The sequence below is a fragment of the Onychomys torridus genome, chromosome 20, assembly GCF_903995425.1.
Source record: "Onychomys torridus chromosome 20, mOncTor1.1, whole genome shotgun sequence".
In the NCBI taxonomy this organism is placed as follows: domain Eukaryota; kingdom Metazoa; phylum Chordata; class Mammalia; order Rodentia; family Cricetidae; genus Onychomys; species Onychomys torridus.
In genome coordinates this window covers 46,483,301-46,494,283 of record NC_050462.1, presented here as the reverse complement: position 1 = coordinate 46,494,283, position 10,983 = coordinate 46,483,301, and the positions used below count along the sequence as shown (strand labels likewise).

At 45.7% G+C, this 10,983-nt stretch overlaps 1 non-coding gene across 1 annotated transcript; it reads left to right on the top strand.

The window, feature by feature from the left end:
- The first annotated feature begins 10,648 nt into the window (after positions 1–10,648).
- LOC118571305 lies at positions 10,649–10,778 on the top strand. Its single transcript, XR_004943340.1, has one exon. It is a non-coding gene; the product is annotated as a small nucleolar RNA SNORA70 (small nucleolar RNA).
- Positions 10,779–10,983: the final 205 nt, after the last annotated feature.

The window sequence follows — 10,983 nt, the reverse complement described above, 5'->3', positions numbered from 1 at the left end:
TCCCTTTTCTCTTTCCTCTTTCTTTCTTCCGCGAGGTGTCTCTGTTTCTCTGGTCCTTTCTCTCTCTCTATCTCCCAATAAAGCTAAAAAAAAGCCCTTTTGAAGAGACAAAAGGGGCCTGTGGATTTTGATTCAGGACCTCCAGAAGCTGTCCTGTGTTTCTGTTTGTCTCCTCTCGGCTATCTTTCTATCTAAAACATTTCTTATTCCTCTCTCCTCTGTTTTAGAATATTATTTCAAGCTGTGTTACTTTAGTTTATGCTCTGGAATGTTTGTTTGATGATGCAAAGATGTGTTTGATTAAATAAAATTCACCTGTGGAGGCTGAGTCAGCAACTAGCTGACAGGAAGTGGTAGGGAGGAGCCAGGTGAGAAAGGGTTTCTAGAAGGGATAAGGAAATGCACCAGGGCTTTTTGAAGCAAGGAGGGAGGGTGAACTACTTGCTATTCAGCTGCTGACGAGCAGAATTCCACCTAAGCCTTTGAATCTTGAGTTCTTTAGAAGGGGAGAGGTTTAGTTAAGTTCTCTTAGAGTTGGAGCCTGAGGGAACAGATTTCCCTCTGGCTATGGCCCTTTTGGCCTAACCACTGCTGATAGCATGGAGTCGCAGTTGCTAATTCAGACATCTGTAGCTTAAAAGGCAGCTACCATTTAAAAAAGGACAACACTCCTCCTCATAGGAACCCTTTACAAAGGTGGGAGCTGGCCTCCCACAGATGGTGCCCTGAACAAGGACTTAGGTTCAGGGACCTCCACAGTCCTCTGCAGGAGCATTGAATGTTCTTAACCACTAAGTCATCTGTCTGGTCTTTTTAACAGTGTCATACGGGCAAGACCATCCGCAAGTCTTTCCAGGAATTGCCCTTTTTCTTGGGAGGTTGGAAATGGCCGTGTCCTGATTTACCCTCGCGGGAAGGACTTTGACCAGGAACTTGCTACTTAGACGAAGCTGGCCTGACATTCACCGAGATCCACTGCACCTGGTAGAGGCAGATGGCTTTCTAGTTCTAGGAAAAGTTGTAATACACAGTGACATAAAATCGTAAAAACCAAAACAACCCTCTCCAATTCAGGTCATTAGTTTTAGAGTTCATACAGTCAATTTGTTCCTTAACCCCTGAGTTAGATTTCTGCTCAATCTGAAGAAAGCCACATTCAGTCAGGAAATGTTTGACTGAAATTGATACACAAGACTGATCACCCTCATCCAACCTTTTTCCTCCCTCTTCAAAGCTGAGGGTATCAACAGAAGACTAAGGTATTTAGCAGGCAATGGCGGCGTACACCTTTAATCCCAGCACTCAGGAGGCAGAGGCAGGCAGATCTCTGAGTTCCAGTTCAGCCTGGTTTACTGAGTGAGTTCCAGGCCAGTCAGGGCTACACAGAGAAACCCTGACTTGAAAAACAAACAAAAAACAAAACAAAGGCTAGGGTATTAAAAAATCATTACTTATTAATTTTATGTGTATTAGTATTTTGCCTGCATGTATGTACGTGTACCACATGCATGCTAGTGTCCATGGAGGTCAGAGAAAGGTGTCAGATCCCCTGGAACTGGAGTTACAGATGGTTGTGAGCCACCACGTGGGTGCTGGGAACTGAACTCTGCAAGAGCAGCCGCTGTGCTTAACTGCTGAGCCATCTCTGCAGTCCTGACTGAGGTATTTTTAATATTTATGAGAGTATTGCGATTAGAAGGTTTGCAACCAGTTTCCAATGCAGTTTTCCCAGCAGCCTTTTCCAGGAGGACAGAAGCAGCATCAGGAAGTTTCTAGTCATCAGTCCTTCCCAACCAAAGCCTCCCTCCCCCTTCCTCCATTCCCAAGCAAAAAGGAGCTTGGGTGGGGCTGGAGAGATGGCTCAGCGGTTGAGAGCACTGATTGCTCCCCCAGAGGTCCTGAGTTCAATTCCCAGCACCCACATGGTGGCTCCTAACCATCTATAACGGGATCTCATGCCCTCTTCTATCATGCAGGCATACATGCAAATAGAGCGTTCATATGAAAAAATAAATCTTAAAAAAAAACCACTTTAAAAAAAAGGTGAGTCGGGGCTGGAGAGATGGCTCAGCGGTTAAGAGCACTGGCTGTTCTTCCAGAGGTCCTGAGTTCAATTCCCAGCAACCATATGACTCACAACCATCTGTAGTGAGATCTGGCGCCCTCTTCTGGCTTGCAGCCATATATGCAGGCAGAACACTGTGTACATAAATAAATAAACGAATCTTTAAAAAAAAAGGTGAGTCAAGATGGTCAATAGAATGAGAGACTATTTGGGAAGAAAGAGAATGAAGAACTCTTTGGGAAGAAAGTGATCAGCAGAATGAAGGGAAAGGAGAGAATAATAGAGAGGAATATCATAAAATACACCATATATAGGTATAATATGCCATAATGAGACCCATTATTTTGTGCAAATAATAAGTGCTAATAAAAAAGGTTTAAAAATAAGTAGTATTTTAATCTGGGTTTAGCAGCACATATTTATAATTACAGTCCTGGGGCTGGAGATTTAGCTCAGTGGTAGAGCACTTGCCTAGCAAGTGCAAGGCCCTGGGTTCGATCCTCAGCTCTGGCAAAAAAAAAAAAAAAAAAAAAAGGCAGCAAACACAATCAATTAAAAAAAAGGGGGGGGGCTGCTTGACTGCTCTTCTAGAGGTCCTGAGTTCAATTCCCAGCAACCACATGGTGGCTCACAACCATCTATAATGGGATCAGATTCCTTCTTGTGTACATGAAGACAGAGCACTCATATACATAAAATACATGAATAAATATAATTCCAGTCCTGGCAGAGGCAGGAAGTCCACAAGCTCATCCTTAGAGGCATATGAGTTCAAGGCCAGCCAGAGATACACAAGACCCTGACCCCTGAAAAAGAAGCATATTTCAAGGATAAAGATGGATTTTTAAAATATTCTATAGGATTCCAAATTCCTAGACAAAGAATATTAGGTTAAGTGTAAAAGCAACACTCTTTAAGGGAACACACAACTGCCTTCCATCTTCAGCTGATGGTCTCCCCAACCAGGAAAAAATTTTTTAATCCTTGAATCAATGGGTTTTTCAAATCTCACATAGATGAACATGAGTTTAGTAACATAATGAGACCATTTGATATTCCCACTAGGGGCCCAAAGCAATGTATCTGGCCATTTGGGGATTGGAGCCTCTGAAACCATGAGCCAGGACTAAACATTCTTGTTTTAGTTTTTTTTAGATAGGTCTTACTATGTAGCCCAGGCTGGCCTTCAACCAGCAAGCCTCCTGCCTCTGGCCCACAGTGCTGTATGTATCAGCTGCATCCAGTTTCAGAAAGTTTCTTTTTAGCCTCACACATATTTCTCCAGATTGCAAGGATGATATGAGATTTTTAAAAATGGTGCTTCAGGTGTAATTAAAATAGATTAGCTTTTTTGATCAAATCTGTTCTTAAGCACAACTGAGAACAAGTCAATTGGTTATGACTTTAAATAAATTATTGAACCTATGAGATAGAAGAGTTATAAGTAACTACCAGTTTAAGGGAATTAATAGTAATCAAATAATGTTTCAATGCATTGATAGTTTTACATTTTTGATTTTTCAAAACTATGACCCAATTCTTTCTGTGATGCAGTGAAGATTTCCAGGTGTTTGGTAGATGTGGACAGTGGGACCGGCTGGCTGCAGTGAGAAGAAGGACTCTGTTTTCTGGGGGTGGGGGGTGGTGTTGCCTCTTTTTTGGGGGGAGCGGTTCTGGGTTTCTTGTCAAGTTGCTTAAAGAGAAATAAATTAAAGGTTTCCGTATTATAAGTCTGAACTACAGATCTGAGCTGCTATGAGCAGCCATGAAAAGGCTTTGCTTACTCAAATCCCCACAGGATGAAATTTCACTCTCTACAAACAGGAACAGCCCCTCGGAACCCAGGAGAGCAGAGGGCTGTGAAGACTAGCAGGTGATATTAACGCCGTATGAATTTTGAAATCGGCAATGGGAGGAGGGTATGGGCCACCTGCAAGCCCGGCAGCTTGAATTACAGAGAAACCACGTAACCAAATCCTGGGCCTGCTGCCAACTGGGAGAAACAAAGCTGGTTTGTCTTGGTGACAGTGAGCTCCTGAGACGCAGTCCTTTGGGATCTGCTGGTGTCTGAACACAGAGCACCGTTTTTAAGTGCCTCCTTACCCTCCACATTCACTGAGTAATCGGGAGGGAACAGCCTTACATATTATTTAGGGCTTATTCTCTCTGCCGTTCCTGTGTGTCCTTTTCTCAACAACAAAAGTGCATGGGTGTCTCTCTATATTTTACATCCTGTTTATTTCAAAGCTTACCGGACACAATTTTGTAGGCAAAATTGGATGTTAGTAAGTTTATACTCTTAAATTTCTAGTTTGGTGGGTGAGGGTGACTTTGCAGAGTCCTGGTTAAGTGTTGTGCTGGGGTAAGCAGGCTGGCAGGCACTTTTGGTGGTTTTTTGTTCAATGGTTGGTGGGCCCTAAGCTAGCTCGAGGCCCCTTTAAAAAAAAATGAACCATCAGAATTCACTTCTCACAGAATCCCACACTTGTCCTTGACATGTCCAGAAAATAAATATTAACTTTGAATGGAGAATTCGATTGCTCCCTGTCCAAAGGTCTTCCTGATAGGGCAGAAGAGAATCATAAAGTATGTCGACATTTCTTAACTACCTCATACATGCCTGCTGGGGGTCAAATCAGGTCCCAGGGTCTCACACTTATTACCCAGGCAGTAACCTACCACTGAGCTACACCTTCAACTCGTGAAGCTCGTACGAAAAACTAAAGTGCTGAAGGTTCTCTCTCTCACCTGTGTATGTATGTGTATGTATGTGTATGTATGTGTATGTATGTATGTGTATGTATGTGTATGTATGTATGTATGTATGTATGTGTATGTATGTATGTATGTATGTATGTATGTATGTATGTATCTACCTATCTATCTATCATCTGTCTATCTATCTGTAATCTATCTATTTATCTATCATCTATCTACCATCTGTCTATGTATGTATGTATGTATGTATGTATCTATCTATCTATCTATCATCTTACTTTTGTAGTTAGCAGCAGCGGAAAGTCACACCATATAACAGAACTCACTGGGAGGTTTACTGGGGGAATGAACGGAAGGAGGTCTCACATATGCTCAAGCCACGCCCAGTAAGATAGTCTATTTCTTGTTGCCTGCACAAGATGTAGAACTCTTAGCTACCTCTCCAGCATCATGTCTGACTGCATGTTGCTGTGCTCCCTGCCATGATGATAATGGACTGAACCTTTAAAACTGTAAGCCAGCCCATTAAATGTTTTCCTTTATAAGAGTTGCTGTGGTCATGGTGTCTCTTCACAGAGAAGAAACCCTAAGACACCACGCTAGGAAGAGATACAGGGAGAAGAGAAAGGACCTGATCATCCTTTCAGAAGGATCACCATGGCAACAGTCTGAGCATGTCTAGGTTAGGTTAATGGAGGCTGGAAGATGCACCAGCAGTGTGGGTAATGCCATTCCAAGGAGTCCTAGACTGAGTAAAAGGAAAAGGCAGGCTGGGAACACCCCAGGAAATGGTTGTGTTCACGGTGCTGGCTACTGCTTTGTGCAGGGAGTGTGTGTCTGGGGTGGCAGCAGGCTCCTGGGGTGACGGGTGTCACCTGTGTGACGGGTGAGGGTAAAGTGGCTGAGACTGGAAAAGCAATGGCAACTGTCTTCTATCTCTCTCTCTTTTTAAAAGATTTATCTATTTATTATGTACACAGAAGAGGGCGCCAGATCTCATTGCAGATGGTTGTGAGCCACCATGTGGGTGCTGGGAATTGAACTCAGGTCCTCTGGAAGAGCAGCCAGTGCTCTTAACCTCTGAGCCATCTCTCCAGCCCCTGTCTTCTCTTAGATTCTGGACCAAAGCCTCCCAGCTAACATTCTAGATGAAGATCAGCAATGGCTCTTATTCCCTTTGGGCTCTTGTTCTTAATGATTCCCAGACTCATCAAGCCAAAGACAGCAGCTGCCTCTAGGGATCTCTCTCTCCCCTCCTCCCTCCCTCACTCCCTCCTTTTCTGAGACAGGGTTTCTCTGTGTAGTTTGGTGCCTGCCCTGGATCTCACTCTGTAGACCAGGCTGGCCTCACAGAGATGAGCCTGGCTCGGCCTCCTGAGTGCTGGGATTAAAGGTGTGCGCTGCCACCGCCCAGCAAGGGGCACTTACTCCTTACTGCCAAGAAGACATCAAAGGCTGAAGGTCGGAAGGATGGAGAGTAGCTTATACTAGCTTGTGATCAGTGGTAGGAAGATGGGCACTTAAGCTGTGCATCACCCACACGTGAGTCTCATGAGGAGGCTGACAGCTCCAGCTGCCTCCTTGATTAAGCCTGCCAATTGACCAAGGCCCCCAGGCCTCAGGCCTGGAACAGTAAGGAGAAAATGACATGGAGAGTTAATAAATATGTTCTCTCTCTCTCAAGAGGTATGTTTGTGTGTGGGGTGGGGTGGGGGGGAAGGGTTGGAGGGAGGGAGGGGATGGAGAGAACTGAGTCCAGGAAGTCATCATTCATCATTCTCTGTGGAGCATGAACAGCTGCTTCCTATGACTCTTGTCTCCCGCTGTGTCCCCCTGGAACAGAGCTGAAAACCCCTTCTTCCCAAGTTGCTTTGGCCCGGTATTTTGTGGCGGGAACTACATAAGTACGGAATACACCCTAAGTCGGTCCTAGTTAACCTATGAGTTCACTGGGGTTTCCTACAGAAACAGCGCAGGGTCGGTCTCACAGGGGAGCAAGGGTGACTCTGGCCGCTGTCGCCCAGAGCCCGCCCCAGCGTGAGTGATGAGTCGTAAAGCTGCTGCACCCCTCAGTCACCCTTCTGCCTCCGCTCGCACCTCCCGACACCCGCATCAGGGCCGGGATGGCACTCAGCTGGGCTGGGGGTGGGTAGGAGGGAGGGAGCGGCTGGTATCTCAGCTCTGGGGATGGGGACCCCCCCCCCACTCCTCAGCCGGATGCTCAAGGCTGCTCTGGGTTCAGCACAGTGACAGCCGTGCCTTCCTGGACCGCAGTCTTCCACGCATGGTCCTGTATATTCCCCACAGCTCCGTGGCGTAACAAGCCGAGTCTCCGAGACGCCAGCTGGTCCTCAAGCGGGTTAACTTGCTAGGAAGATGGATCAAGAAATTCCACCTTCCTTGAGAGCCCTTGCGCCACTTTGCTCCACACTGCCACCTAGTGGGCGCACCTAAGAACAGCTCCCCGTCAACCCACGATGTGGGTCGCCCGGGTTTTTGACTGCTTTTGAGGGGCCCCAGGGAAACTATATTATGAAAGGTGATATGTACTATAATATCAGCTGACATCCCCAGGGAACATTCCATCATACCACAGAACTCATAAAAAGAATAAAATCAAGGTTAACCCTTGGAAACCTCAGGGTTAAGAAGATGAAATTTTACTGCTGAGCCTGGAAAGGATACGATTGGGATCCAGTTGTCAGTCTCCTTCTGGAGGCAGGAGTCCACTATTCACTGTCACATATAATAGGACTTTAGAAGTTGAATTAGTGAAGCTCTCTATCCTTTCAGTTTCCTCTAAAATATTTATATTGCCACGTAATACAATTAACTGTTGGCATATAGTTCTATGAATTTGAACACACCAAGAGATGTAATTACCATCACAACCAAGCTATAGAATAGTTTCATCACCCTCCAACACTCCCCACCACATCTTTAAAGTCACACCTTACCCCACCTACGCCTGTGCAGCCGCCGACCAGTTTCTCATCGCTGTAGTCTACGCCCATCCAACGCACCAGACCCATTGACTCTCACACAACTTTCCAAAGGAACATTCCAGTATAGAGTTGGCTCAAAGCACACAAATCTTATCTACATCCCGTCCAAACCCCAATGTTATCCCATAGTCTAAATGAGGAGTGGAAAGAAATCCGGGCACAACCTTTCTCCTGGGGCCCTGTGAGATTAAATGGACGAGTTATATGTTCCCAGAACGTGGTAGAGGTGTGTTTATGGGGCTGTAATTACAGACATTCCAGTTCAAATCAGGGAAAGCTCATGGAACAGAAGGTTTAAAAGGAGTCTCCAGACCAAAGTAGCTTGTCAGTCTGGAGGCACATCAAGACCCTGCACCCTCCTGGGCCTGCCCTATGAGCCACCCCATCCTGCTTCAGGGAAGCTATCTTGCATATGCAGCTGGCTGCGTGTATTATTTACCTTTCTCCTGGCTGTGACCCGATAAAAGGGATTTAAGAGCTGGGTGTGGTGGTGTGAGCCTGTAATCTCAGTACTTGGGAGGTAAGACAGGAAAACCCGAAGTTCAGATCCAGGTCGGGCCTTGATGTTATGAGTTCAAGGGCAACTTGGGCTACGTGAAACCCTGTCTCTATAAAAACAAATAAATAAAAGCCAGCTTAATGGAGGAAGGCATTACCTAGGCCAACAGATTGAGTTGAGAACGGTCAGTCATGGTGAGCAGCTCATGGTGGTGGGAAACGTGAGGCTGTGTGCTCATATCTGGGCAGGCTGAGAAGCAGAGAAATGGGGCTGTGTAGTTCCAGGCCCACTCCTGTGAGCCTTTTCCTCCAGCAAGGTTCAGTCCCCTCGAGTCTCCACATTCTCCCAATCAAGTTCTGCCAGCTGGGGACCAAGCGTTCAACATGAGCTGGGGGTGGGAGGGCATTTCACAGCCAAACGGCCACAGACAGTAAAGGTTTTTGTCTTTACTTAGAGGTAGAGTTGGTCTTGAACTTCTGGGCTTAGGTGATCATCCTGTCTGAGCTACCGAGTGGCTGGAATTTCAGGGGCTGAGTAGCTTTACCTGGCAGCTTCCCGACAGTTAACCTGTGACCTGTGAGGATTGGACAGCTTCCAATCATGTTACCTCTTTTGGCCCAAACAGGCAGTGTTTCTACTGATTTAAAAAAAAAAATTGTTAAGAAGTGTGGGTGTTTGGTTGGAACCTCCAGCACACTCCTGCTTGATTGGGAAAGCCCAGTCCCACATTCTCGGCGGCTTCTGCAGCTCCTCCCCTGAAGTTGCCAGCCGACCAAGTCCCCGCCTAAAGCACTCAGCTTTTCACCATTCTTGGGCACAAACCCAGCTTGTGGTGGACACATCATCACCCATGGCCTACAACCTGTATAATCTCTCTGCTTTAGTTCAGGCCTGTGGCTTCTCCAGCCTTGATCTGGAGAACCTGCCTGGGAGTTGTTTTGCTCAAATAAACTCATTATACTTTTTCTTTTCTTTCTTTCTTTCTTTTTTTTTTTTAAGATTTATTTAATTATTATGTATAGAAGAGGGCACCAGATCTCGTTACAGATGGTTGTGAGCCACCATGTGGGTGCTGGGAATTGAACTCAGGACCTCTGGAAGAGCAGTCGTCGCTCCTAAACTCTGAACCATCTCTCAATTGGGCTTGATCTGGCTGACTGTGTGGGCAGAGAAACCTATTACTGGGGGACAGAAACCTGTTAGTGCAGAGCAGATGAAGCCCTGAGTGAATGTACATTGTGTGACGTGGGTTAAGGACCGAGGTCTTGGACCCATGAGAATGCTAGTTTTACCCTATGTTTGTTGTCTGTCTCAGAGGAACAGCAAAGCCTTCCTCTAGTCTGAGGGTGAATGCTGGATGCCTAAAGCCTGTGACTGCTGCCCACAGACACTTCCTACTGAGATGAGCTAACTCCTCCCTATGTGTAGCTGAGGTTCCAGGTTGTTGCTTGGTAGCTGGTGCCCTTGTCAGAGCGGCCCAGCAGACCCCAGATTTCCTATCTGTGTGTCTGTCTTTTCTTCGTTACCTCAATAGTCCAGTCAGGTTTCTGGGACACAAGATATGCTGGACTGTGGGCTTTGATTAACTTTATCTCTGGTCCAATGAACTGGGACCAGAAGGACAAAATCATATAAATTCACTCACCCAGGATGAGCACATTTTGAATAGAAAAAGCAAATCTTCTAAGAGAGGGGGTAAGTGAAGTAGGTTCTAACACTGTCTTTTTGTTTTGTTTTTGTTTTTCTTTCTTTTTTGGCTTTTCGAGACAGGGTTTCTCTGTGTAGCTTTGCATCTTTCCTGGAACTCACTCTGTAGCCCAGGCTGGCCTCGAACTCACAGAGATCCGCCTGGCTCTGCCTCCAGAGTGCTGCGATTAAAGGTGTGCACCACCACCGCCCAATTCTCTAACACTGTCATTTCTTAAAAGTTAGGTTTTCTCTTAAAATTCTTTGTCTCAGATTATAAAGTTTACACATGTATTTCTCTTATCCCTGTTGTCCTTCTGTGCAGCCCAAGCTGGCTTTCAACTCACTATATAGCCCAGGCAGGCCTTTGCCCTGGAGATGTTTCAAGTGCCTATGTGCTGGGGTTACAGGTGTGTACCGCATGCTTAGCATAAATATATGGTTGTAGGGCCAGTTAGATGTCTCAGCAAGTAACAGCACTTGCTAAATAATCCTGATGACCTGGTTCAGTCCCTGGTATCCACAGTAAGAGGAAAGAAGCAAGTCCTCTGACCTCCACATACATGCTGTGGCACTCACATAGAGAAAAACAAACTTATTACTAATTCGAAACTCATAATTTTTAAAAATTATGTTTAAAATTGGAACATTACACATAAAACATAAAAGTTCCTTCTGCAGCTAATTAAGCTGACTAGGTTGCTCTTCCATGGGGGCCTGGTGTGCAAAGCCATAAACAGCAGCTTCTTCTGTAAGTATATAGCCTGTTGCATGTATGAGTTACCATCAGAGGCTTGGGCCAGTCTGTTTCTGATGGATCTTCATGATCTCAAGGATGCCCCCAAGCTTAGATAGGTGTGCAGGGTGATTTTAGGAGGCCCTGGAGCTCAAACTGATTATGTCATCATGTCCACCTGCCCCAAGTTGCAGACTAGGGTATGACTGAAGTCCTGTCTAGAACCAAGTTTAAGTTCCCTGGCCACTCAGATAAGCAGGTTTAACCAAATTTA